The sequence below is a fragment of the Papaver somniferum genome, chromosome 5, assembly GCF_003573695.1.
Source record: "Papaver somniferum cultivar HN1 chromosome 5, ASM357369v1, whole genome shotgun sequence".
NCBI lineage: Eukaryota > Viridiplantae > Streptophyta > Magnoliopsida > Ranunculales > Papaveraceae > Papaver > Papaver somniferum.
In genome coordinates, this window is record NC_039362.1 from 153410841 (window position 1) to 153423822 (window position 12982).

Genomic DNA, 12982 nt, shown 5'->3' on the forward strand with positions numbered 1-12982 from the left:
TGTAGGAATGCCCTATTCTTGTAGTCTTATTTGTAATTTCATTGTGGTAATTAAAACTCTCCTTATATTTTGGAGTTACTACTTTTTATTAAACATGAGTAGTTTCAAAAATGAATAGTATTTACGGATGTAATTTCCAACCATAGAATGCATTCGCCTTATGGTAACATTTTTCTTTTTTTCCTTAAGATTCTAAAGTAGCGCTCCTAGAATTTTCGTTCCATTCATTTATTCAAACACTTCCAAAGTATTTTCACCCCATGGGTTTATTCAAATCAAAACTCACTATTAGTTTTGAGATGGATGTTGACATATTTGACAAATCAGTGAACCGAACTTCCAATAAATTTATTAAAGAACAAAAATATTTATCAAGGACGAACAACGGTGCTCGTCATTTCAGTCTCCCCCCAAGTCCCAATTGAAAATAAATTGTGAAATAGAGTATCCCCTGAATGAGATATCATTAGAACCCTGGAGAATGAGACTGTTACTGACAATATTAGATAATATTTTTGCTTGCTTCACATACAATCTAGCACTGCCTTCTTCCATATCTCCCAAACTACTGCACACAGAACCTTCGCACCAATAGTTCTATGCCTTGTAGCTTATTATAGCTCAAACTTCAGATTGAGTTTGAACACCCCTTGACAGCACCCAGCTTAATCCCAAGGATAAAATGAAGAAATTTCAAACAGTTAAAGCAAGCTCATAATGTATCAGCATGACACTTGTATCTTCCACTTCCGTTGAACACAACAATCATACATAAAACAGTACTTGGACTCCCTAATACGCTGAAACGTCACTCTTGGAGGCAAAACATTATGAAAAATTGACTATGCTATACAAGAACCTTCAATATGTAACCACTTGCTCCAAACCAAATTGTTAAACGACACCACTGCCATTTCTTTAACTTGATCCAGCACCATCCCTTTTTATAATACGCCAGGACTAAAGTTCCCTTCTAGCTGGTCCACCCCATTAGGATTTAAAGTAATGTTTCTCAGTTCATTTCAAATGTATTCATATTGACATATATCCAAGAATTGGAAAAAAAACTGCACGGCATATCTAGGTCTCACCAGATGAACACCAGCGAGCACAATAAACACATATCCTTACAGGTTCCCGGTAAGCTCAGAAGTGGACTCACCCCATAGTGTGACCTTAAGCTTCACACCGCTGTTTTCAGACGAAACATGTAACTGGGTGAGGTAGGCATAACCGTTAAAGACTAACCAAATTCATATCACAGGTGTTAACTGATTTTTTCTCGAACCAACCTTATGTTTTCCAGTGTTAGTTCACGCATGAAACATGCGTTGCCAGAAGTTCGCTTAAGCTGCTGCAAGTTTGTGTGGATGGTTAACACGCCTACAACATCTGCAAACAACAATAAGGAAATATTAGGTGATTTAAGCACAATTTGGGAAGCAACAGATGTAATATTCAATGAAGTCACCAGTAAGGTAAGTATTGGCGGTAGCAGCTGCAAGGTCCTCAAACTCAGTGAAAGTGAACTTGTGGCGAGGCATCGACGCACCGGTGGTTTCAAGAGGAGTAATATCGGTATTCCAGTTAAAGTATGCGCGGTAGTCATTCTGGGTGGGGCGGAACATTTTTTTTTTTGGGCAAATGTCAAATTTTTAAGACACAACATCATCCCCTCTTCTAGCAGGGGTTCAAATTTCTAGATGAATTTCTTCTGAAAAATTGCGTGAATGAGGTCACCCTGAGATACGATAAGGTAATAATATTAACATTAGTGATTAAAATTCCCGCAAAAAATAAACATCAGTTTAGGTAAGGTTATAACTAACAACACCTTCACTCATAATTGAAAGCATTTTTAGGTACAAAATATTTTAAATTGCAAGACTCAGTTTTGATCTTAATTGAAGCAGTACATCAGTTTTGCTGTTATAACAATTTTTGATTTCTTTTAACTACTCGGGAACTTGCATAAATCATGGTATTTGTATTTATCCATTACTTGTCATGGTTCAAGCAAACATAGACAGATTGAACAGAGGCCTGACAAAATTAAGAATCACACATTCTATAATACTGCATGCATTCTAAATTATTTTGCTATATCAGAAAAATCTTAGTGATGTTGTTCATGTTATAATAGACCATGTAGTGCCCATATCTAAGAAAACAATCTGAAATCATATTCACTTTGCTACTTACGGTGTCATCCAGCAGGAGCAAATCAAGGTTGGTAACATCATTAGTTGTCATGAAGTCCGATTCGTGCCACAACCGGACAATGCGAACTCGGGTCATCCATGGTCCAATTCCATTTTTTTGCTGAAAGTCTTTCAGTGTTAGGATTCCAAAAGTCGGTACTACCGATGTGGGGGTTGGAAGAACAGTAGTAGCCATTCTGTCAATCTGCATGATTTTCAAAAGGAACAAATAAGGTTAGGAACTGAATAAAACATGATGCGATAATAAGAAGAACTCATATTGAAAATGGCCCTGCAAAATTTACACATCTGGAATCACTAAGGCGGAGAAGTTCCAAAGAGGGAAGATGGATGCAAATGCCTTATAAATAATGTGGTGGTTGTGCGTGATTTACCTCTGAAAATCAGGTGACTTATATAGGCTACAGATTTTCATTGTTTCAATGCCAGGACAATTAATGGGCAGAAAATAAAATGGTTGTTATATTAATCAACCAAAACAAGAACGGGTATCGAAAGCAAACAAATTATAACACAAAGGAAGATGGAATGCCAAAGGAACCTAGCAATTCCTCTGGATAAAATTAAGAATACTGTAACGGCAGATTTGAAAACAAATTAATTGTAAATAACCTGAAACGTCCCATGATGAAATCAGGTATAAATTGGTACGTCCCCTAGCAATTAGGTCAAAATTAGGATCACCAAGGAATAAACTAAAAACCCAATTATTCCAAAATTAACACACATAAGGAACCAAAGTTATAATCTTGAGGGAATCAGATTATCAATTAAAAATAATAATTTCTAAAAATTGGATACAAATAAATAACAAAAATTTGAACGAAAATTGGATTCTTCAGGGACTAAGAAAATCATACCTGCAATCTGATTGTTGTTCCCAAAAATAAAACTGGTTATTCATCTTTTCTGGGAAGGCAATCAAAAACAAAATCATGGAGAACATCTTTTGTTACCCAAAAACGGAGATTCATCTTCCCTTGTAACGAAATCAAATACCAAAATCAGGTAAAACATCCCCAAGATTAACCATAGGAACAAAATAAGCACTAAAGAGGAACCTGCGTGTTCCATGTATAACAATGAAATCTAAGGAAACTAAATGATGGATGTCCTGGTTTTTTCACAGGGGAGATACGTTTTGGATCTGAGATAGCGAGAGAAAAAGATGGGGTGTACAGTGGGGCTTATCCCTGAATTATGATACTTTAACCTAGAGTGAAAATCACGCGTGCGAGATGAGTGTGTGGTCGGGAGAACCACATCCCTAGATTTATCTTTGTGAGGACAAATCTGGACCGCCACTAACACAGGCAAACTTAGCCAAACCTTGTTTTGTACTCTTCATTTCTGGATATAAGCATTATGTGGTAACACATATATGTATAAGTTCTTATTCCTTGAACCAAAGTATGCGTACTTTGCTGCTCAGGAAAACCGGAACAGAGTCTGCGTACCCAGTCCGCGAACTGTCTGAGGTTCTCTTCCCGAGAAAATCTTCTGGAGTTTGTGAAATTGCTTACAAATTTATTGCGGGTACTTAAGTCCGCGTACCTAGTCCGCGTACTTAGGTTGGTTATTTTCTAAAAACAGTTATTCGTGAACTTATACTTATATATATATTAAGGAATGCAAGTTTGCAAACCGTGGCTATAAAGTTCATGAATCGATTCGAGTGGATCAAATCGTTTTTGCTTCGATTGTGTCTTTGAAAAAGCTGGGGTCTAACAACACCACCCAATATTTCGCTTAGCAATCTGTATGGACTAACTCCAATATACTTTGCTAGAGAAAAAACTAGACAGTCAGATTCAATCTAGACTAAAGTATATCAAGGAGTTAATATCTCTCTCTTAATTTGATTTACTCGAGCTAATAACAATCAGCGAGTCTTTAAACAAATACAGGGAATAACTTGGATGGTACCAAAGACCAATATCCAAGGATCAATCATTGACAATCAACAACCAAAGGTTGGATTATTCTAATTGATGATCTAAACGCACAACCTGTATTATTTCAATTATATAAACAAATAAGATGCGGAAATAGAAATAACACAGACACCAGAAATTTTGTTAACGAGGAAACCGCAAATGCAGAAAACCCCGGGACCTGGTCCAAATTGAACACACATTGTATTAAGCCGCTACAGACACTAGCCTACTCCAAGCTAACTTCGGACTGGACTGTAGTTGAACCCCAATCAGTCTCCCACTGATCCAAGGTACAGTTGTACTCCCTACGCCTCTGATCCCAGCAGGATACTGCGCACTTGATTCCCTTAGCTGATCTCACCCACAACTAAGAGTTGCTACGACCCAAAGTCGAAGACTTGACAATAAACAAATCTGTCTCACACAAACAAGTCAACCAAAGGATCAATTTGTCTCCCACAGATAAACCCTAAAAGGTTTTGTTCCGTCTTTTGATAATAATCAAGGTGAAAAGAAACCAATTGATAATACGGTATTATATTCCCGAAGAACAACCTAGAGTTATCAATCACCTCACAACAATATTAATCGTATGGTTGCGAAACAAGATGTTGCGGAATCAAAAACAGTGAGACGAAGATGTTTGTGATTACTTTTTATAGCTTGTCTATCGGAGATATCAATCTCAAGCTAATCAATCTGATTGCACTTGTACGATAGAAGATGCAAGATCAGATCACACAACTACGATAAAAGTAGTATCGGTATGGCTTCACAATCCCAATGAAGTCTTTAAGTCGTTAACCTGGTTTTAGAAGAAAAAAACCAAAGGTTAAAGGAGAAACGACTCTAGCACGGAAACTAGTATCACAAGTAAGGTGTGGGGATTAGTTTTGCACAATACTAGATGTCTCCTTTATATAGTCTTTCAAATCAGGGTTTGAAATTAAGTTACCTTGGTAACAAAGCAATCAATATTCACTGTTAGATGAAAACCTGATTTAGATTCAAGCTAGTATTTCTCAACCGTTAGATCGAAAACTTAGCTTGTTACACAACTTGGCAATGCACGCTTCTAGATTTGTTAATCGTACCCAAACATATGCACTTGTTGGTTTAACAATAGTTAACCAAAGGTTAGCCATATGAGCATTCCATATCAACCACGTTCTTCTTCACCATAGCTAGTTCAAATGACTTCACATGAACTAGTTAGAGAGTTGTTTGATTGCAAGGAAATCTTATGTACTACACAAGACACAATTGAAGCAAAGATGATTTGATTCACTTGAATCGGTTCATGAACTTTTATAGCCACGATTTGCAAACTGCATTCCTTAGTTTTTTTAAGTTTAAGTTCAGAAATCATCTTCAGATATATAACCTTCTCAAGTTCGCAGACTAGGTTCGCGTACTTAAGTTACCGGGCAGAGTTTACAAACTCTAGAAGAAATTCTCGGGTATGAGAACTTCGCCGGTTCGCGGACTGAGTTCGCGGACTTAGTATCACGCAAGTAGTTTGTCAACTCCAGCAGAAATTGCCGGGTTTGAGAACTTCGGCAGTTCGCGGACGGAGTTCACGGACTTGGCTCACGCCATTCTTCCGGTTCTCTTGATCAACAAAGTTTGCAGACTTTGGTTCAAGGAATAGGACTTATACATAAATGTGTTTCCACAACAATGCTTATGTCCACCATTCATTATGTCATCTAAACTCTCATTTCAATCTTGGAAACATTCTTAGAGGATGTTATACAGTTGTTACACCATTTCTCGTCAAAGAAATTTTCAAGATGATTGAAACATATCATGACTTTCGTCACATGGTAAAGATAAACTTGGTTAAAGCGAAAATCTTACCAACTCATATTTCGAGATATAGATAGGAGAGGTATACTCGGATCGAAATACCAAATGTGTATAATCAAAGCCTATATATATAGCATACGACTTCTTGTCTCAAAGAGTAAGAGATAGAGTAGATAGACTTTTGAGTGATAGATAAGTTCAAGTCTTCACATACCTTTTTGTCGAGAAGTTCCACCGGTTCCTTGAGTAGTTCTTCTACTTGTATGATGAATTTTCATGAAGTCCTTGAGATCAATTACACTTTCTATCCTAGTCAAGGGCTTAGCTATAATAGACTAGAAATCAAGACTTATAGTTTTGATCACTAACATTGACAACATGCTTGAGATAGCAACGCATGCGAGTTCGACCGAGCAATGCTCTACAGTCTTGTATACTTCTATAAGATCTAAGAAATTGAACAACTCTCTAACTAGTTAATTTGAGTCATTTGAACTATTTATGTTAAAGAAGAATAGGGTTAATATGAAAGTTCTCATATGGCTAACCATTTGGTTAATTACTGTTGAACCAAAAAATATACATGTTTGGGTACAGTTACACAAACCTAAAATCGTGCATATCATTTGTGTGCAACAAGCTAAGTTTTCGATCTAACGGTTGAAAGATATTAGCTTGAATCTAATCAGGTTTTCATATAATGGTGAATATTGAATGCTTTGTTACTAAGCTAACATTGATTGCAAACCCTGATTTGAAATAGTATATAAGGGAGAACTCTAACAACTGGGAAACCTAATCCCCACACCTCCTGTGTGATACTAGTTGTATAAGCTAGAGTCGATTCTCCTTTAACCTTAGGTTTCTTCTTGAGACCCTGTAGGTTAACGATTTGAAGAATTCATTGGGATTGTGAAGCCAGACCGATACTACTTTCTCGTAGTTGTGTGATCTGATCTTGTTGTTTCTATCGTATTGAGTACAATCGTAACGATTGGCTTGAGATTGATATCTCCGATAGGAAAGATATAAAAGTAATCACCAACATCTCTGTCTCATCGTTTGTGATTCCACAATATCTTCTTTCGCTGCGTCGATTAAGATTATTGTGAGGTGATTGATAATATTGAGCTGTTCTTCGGTAATATAAGTCTGGTTTATAAATTGGTTCCTGTTCACCTTGATTTATCAAAAGCCGGAACAAAAATCGTAGGTATTTCTGTGGGAGAAAAATTTATCTATTACCGTAGAGATCAGCTAAGGGAATCAAGTTCGTAGTATCCTGATGGGATCAGAGATGTAGGAGCATAACTGTACCTTGGATCAGTGTGAGATTGATTAGGGTTCAACTACAGTCCAAACCGAAGTTACTTTGTAGTAGACTAGTGTCTGTAGCGGCTTAATACAATGTGTGTTCAAATCTGGACTAGATCCCGGGGTTTTTCTACATCTGTGGTTTCCTCGTTAACAAAACTTCTGGTGTTTGTGTTATTTCTTTTCCGCATTATATTTTGTTATATAATTGAAATATCACAGGTTATACGTTTGAATCAATCAATTATAATATCCGATCTTTGTTTGTTGATTTACATTGATTGATACTTGAACATTGGTCTTTGGTACCGTTCAAGTGATTTCTCTTGTATTCAATTAGACTCGTAGATTTCTATTTGGTTGAGTAAGAATTGAATCTAGAAAGAGATATATAACTCCTTGATATACTTTATTAAGATTGAGTCTAGTTGATTCTCTTACAAGTATATTAGAGTTTGTCCATACAGATTTCTAATCGAAATATTGGGTGTGGTTGTTGTACCCCCTCTTTTTCATATGTCTCAACATTTCTAGACTTCCTAGTCTAACCGAATAAAGTTGACTCAAGTAATCTAATCAAACGACTTATGAGTTTTGATACTAAAATATGACAACCACCCTTGACATACCAACGCTTAGCGGGTTCAACCTAGAAATGCTCTAATAATTCCCCATATTTTCCGATTGTTGGTGTACAAATGATAACAACAATGTGGGATTGATGACTTTAAACCAAACGTTACATGGGAGGCAACCAATTGGTTTTGTATTTCTATCCCTTTTGCATATAATATTTTGCATTCCCATCTTAAAAGTTTACAAAGTCTTACTTTTATAATGAAACTTTTGACAAAAACTATTTTCGTCAGAAAAATTATGACTGTGCACTTGTTTTCAAAACAACTCTCGAGACTTCGTCCGGAGTCCGATTTGAGTAGTTGACCATAACTTTCAAAGAGGATAGGCTCACTTTTTTCTCAAAATGAAAATTTGAATTCGGAGTCTGTTAAGTTGGACCAATTGCCTTGGACAGTTGAATTTCGGGTATTTTCCAGAACTTTTTTAGACTACGCGTCTGTCAGTCCCGGGGCCATGAATATCAGAACGTTAATAGAAATAAAATGACCATTTGACATGTTATAGAGAAGGCGTTGTAAAAAAACTTTCATTTAGGATGTTTTTCCTGTATTCTTACCAATTTTCGAGTTTAGAAACCATCCAACTCATAGTTCAGTTTTTGAGCACGTTATGTACTCTTTATAACCGGTTTCGCCTACCGCTAATACTTATCATAAATTTAAATGATCCAAAACATTTATAAGGAGATGATAGGAAAACATCGAAGTCATACAAGCCATTTTAGTAAGTTGTATAGCATTATTTGCGATAATCTCCATACTAGAGTAATTGTCAATAATTACGAGTTTGGCACAATGCTTAAAATCGATTACCGAAAATTTAATGACATAGCTCTAACTAGTGAAATACCACCAATACATTTTACTCGCCTAGTTTTGAAATAGGCCTTACACCATGGGACTTCACACAAATATCAAAATTTTCTATTATCTTAGTAACCCGCATATGCTTGCAACAAATGAGTCAAAAAGAGTGGGATTAACTTGTTCCCGAAACCCTGTCATGGCACGAATTTAAATCCAAGTTCGGATTATATGTCAACAATTGCAAGACATCTAGAAAATTATCCACTATATCTTGATAATGTTAAATCTACTTCGAACTCCAGTTACAATACGATTATATGGATTTCCACCACAAGCTTGTATAAAACTTTCAAAAACTTTGTCCCAAAGCATGCTCCTATCCATAGAATAAGTTTCTTCTTTCTCTATAATACAAAACGTAGTAACAAGATGCTTGTCTTCCAGAATAGAGTATTTCTTTCTCGATATAATTTGCGACATTTCAGGTTGCAAAATTTTTGTCTACAAAAGAGATGGACATGAAAAAAATAGAAGAGGCTTTTAAGTTGAAAAGATGATTTAAGGAGATATGAGGGAAAAATCAAGTCGTATGAAGATTATTTGGAATGATTTGAGAAGAAAAACTAGTTTTTATTTATAGATATTTTTGCCAACTTTTTTGAAAAAGTATCCGTTTGGATCGGATGGTGGAAAAGACAGAGCAGTTAAAAATAGTGGATGGTTATTCGGGCATGAAAGTGGTGCAACAAAAAAAGTCAAGCAAATATTAATACTTTCGTCAATTTTTTAATGAAAGTGGTGCAACAAAAAAAGTCAGTTTCCGTTATCTATAAGAGCAAGTCTTACGGTGGCATCCATCTTCCATCTTCCACGCCACCTCAGCATTTGGAACTGTGGATGGAAGCGCAAGTGTAATGGTGGAATAGTAGAAACGCTATTCTTAATGGAGCTAAAAAAACGTAATTAAGAATGGAGCTAAAAAAACGCAATTAAGAATGGAGCTTTTTTTCAGCCGTTAGATTTCAATAACTCATTTTAAATCTACGGATAAAAAAAAACACAATTAAGAATGGAGCTAAAAAAACGCAATTAAGAATTGAGCTTTTTTTTCAGCCGTTAGATTTCAACAACTCATTTTAAATCTACGGATAAAAAAAACACAATTCTTAATTGCGTTTATTTAGCTCCATTCTTAATTGCGTTTAACGCTATTATTATTGGCGTTTAGATGGATTCCACGGACCCTTCCACCAAACCGTAGAACCTTGCTTGGATTTTCTGTGGAAAACCCCAACTTGGAAGCCACTAGACTTGACATTCCATGAATTTTACACACTTAGGTTTGATTCCACCATAAGACTTGCTCTAAAGAGGAACAATTGTGTTCTCTTTTATAGTCAAGCTAAGAAAATCCACCAGATTTAAACAGAGCGGTGTCCCATAATGATTTTTTTATTAGCTAAAATGTTGCTACAACGAAGCCTAAACCCCAACTAGTAGTGCTTAGCCCGATGATGCTCGCAAATATATGATGCTCCCAAATATTGTAGAAGGAACATGATAAATGGTGAATGGTTGGGTAACTGTCACTTCTTCATCAATCAAACTGTGTAATCATTTATTTCTTCCTTAATATTGTTTTTTTTTTCTGGCAAAATAAAATAAAATAAATGGGATATACGATAAATGCTTCGGGGAGAAAACATGCAAACAATTATTATTGGGCCTCTCATGAGATTTTTACATCAGATCTCTTTCCTCTTTCTCTTTCCTCCTCTCGTTCTCTTTATCCTAAACGAAAATGGAGCAAATCTGGACACATCTCCTTCTTCTTTTGCTTTATTAGCCTGCAATTTACTTCCTGTTGTTCTTTGTGTTTTTTATGGTGTAGTTTTAGTTTCCTATTTCTGTAGTGTACGTCTTGATCTAGTTTTTCTTTTGAGGAAAGGCTCTAGAACTCCTCCTTCAGTTTTTTATTTGATGGGGATTGACTGTTATGTGATTTTCCAAGATTTTTCTGTTCACGGTGAGTTTCTCCGGCCGATACCTGGATTTGATGAATCTATTGTACGTAAGGAAGCTGGTTCTATTTTGGATGAGTATTTTATGTATTAAGTGATGAGTTGCGTTGTTTCGCATCAAAGAAAGCAAAGGATAACACTAACTTCAGCACAAAATTATGAATCTAAAGTAGCAACAATATTTGTTCTGTTTTTTGGCATCACCAACTCCTGAATTCTTCGGTTTGGAAATTTTCCTTGTTGATGATGTTGATCGGTTCTTTATTTGTATTATTTTAAATTTATATAATCTTATTGTTCTATGTTGTAATACAACTCTAAATACAGCCAGATTCAATATGTTTTCGGTTGTTACATCTAGGTCTAAGCTAAATTTTTTCTTTTCTTATTTAGTCCCTGTAATCTTTGGTCTTGTGACCCTTTCTTTGGATGTGATCTCTGGGTTTGGTGGTTGGTTTCTTTGTACCAGTTAAATAAGATGAGTATCAAGATGAATCTTATCGTATAGTTCTATCTGATGGTTATTAAAATTATTGTTCTTCCGAGCCATGAATCATGCATCACCGATTAAAGTTCTCCCGTAAAAGCGGGTGTTGTTATTCTACTATTACAGTTTCAGTTTGATGTTCCGGTGGAGATTTTGGATTCGGGATTCTGGTTAAGCGATGATTCAGGTTACGGGATTCAGTTTGAAAATTACTTAGCTTTGGGTTTCTTTTGTTTTGGATTTTCTGTGTAACATAGGGATTTCCATGGTTATTTATAAAAAAAAAAAATTATTGGCCTTCTATTACTATAGAACAATTTTTATATTTGATATGCTTTTAGTGGTTGTATTATTTGAGCATATCAATTTTTATATTTGATATGCTTTTATATTTGATATGCTTTTAGTGGGACGGATAAGATCATGAAGAATCGACTAGCAAACCAATAACTAAATAGGTTCTATAAATTGTTTAGTGGCGGTATTGTTTGTTTTATAAGATGGACTAGCAAACCAATACCATTTACCAATTCGTTTAGCACCAAAAAAACATACAGTATGGTGGACTCCCAGTCTCGAGTCATTTTTATAAGAAGCAGTGGGGTAGCGCTCATTTTTTATATATAGAAATGACGGCATATTTAGATCGACGAGAATGAAAAGATACAGGAGAGCCTTATGACGTCTGCGTTCTGTCCTGCAGTGTCCATTATTGTTGTTACGTAAGACACAATCCTTTCAAATTACCAAATTAGCTGCAGATGATTTAGATGACAACAGCTGATTACCTTTTTTTTCTTTTATAAAGAAGTATTTATATTCCTGTGAAGATACAATTGCCCGACTATAACCGGTAACAGCATCTCAAATAGAGGATGAATCTTTTTTTTTTCATGACACGTAGAATTTTAGATCCCCAATTAACATGAATCCATCTTTAATGGTTAAATCCTACAAACTATGAGAAATGGGAAAATAAATATGAAGGTGTTTAAAGAAAGTCTTATTTACACCTTCACTTGCACCTTCACGTCATATTTTCAATTATATTATTTTTTTGGAAATTAGTTAAGTAAAGATAAACGATTAAGAATTTATCATATAAAATATCCTAAGGATTAAACATTTCACCATTGGAGATAGTTTTTTAACTATGGGGTCCTATATTAGAGCTTCTCCAATGATAATATGGTTAGTTTCATCCGTGGTGTTGTGGGAAGACATCCTCAATCCTATATGGTGGTCAATTTTCCTAAATACAAGCGAAAAAGAAAATCTTTCTCCAACCCATCTATCTGTTCATTTCTTCCTTGCCTAGTTATCTTTTTGTGAACACAGAAATAACGATGGTATACTCAGGTTCACAAACAATATTCGCATTGCATATAAAATCATCATGTGGAAGTAAAATAGATATAAAATGATATAAATATGATAACTCATCGACTCAGAGCCTTCGGGCTCGTCCTTGTCTAGTCATTGGGAAATAATTTGGTTGCTCTCGTGAGTATGAGGCATAATATAACAGAATATAATAATAAATGCAGAAGATAAAGTACAAAATGTAAATGAGACGATGATTTACGTGGTTCAGCACTAAGGCCTATGTCCACGGGGGTTTATGTTTTACTATGTGTTTGAGAGTTACAAAGATAGTCAAATGACTTTGTATGAATAACGAAGCTAAAGGGGAAATGAAATTCATACCTACTCTTCCTATTTCTCTCTCTTATTATCTTCTCCTATA

The 12982-nt window shown here is 35.5% G+C and overlaps 1 long non-coding RNA gene across 2 annotated transcripts; it reads right to left on the reverse strand.

Moving 5' to 3' along the window:
• Positions 1 to 321: 321 nt before the first annotated feature.
• Positions 322 to 3387, reverse strand: LOC113283252. 2 transcript variants are annotated; one of them, XR_003327389.1, is made up of 5 exons: positions 3083 to 3387; positions 2203 to 2406; positions 1472 to 1741; positions 1293 to 1392; positions 322 to 1191 (listed from the first exon to the last, which is right to left on the reverse strand). It is a non-coding gene; the product is annotated as an uncharacterized LOC113283252 (long non-coding RNA). The 2 variants fall into 2 exon arrangements; XR_003327388.1 differs by having other exon boundaries at positions 1293 to 1741.
• Positions 3388 to 12982: the final 9595 nt, after the last annotated feature.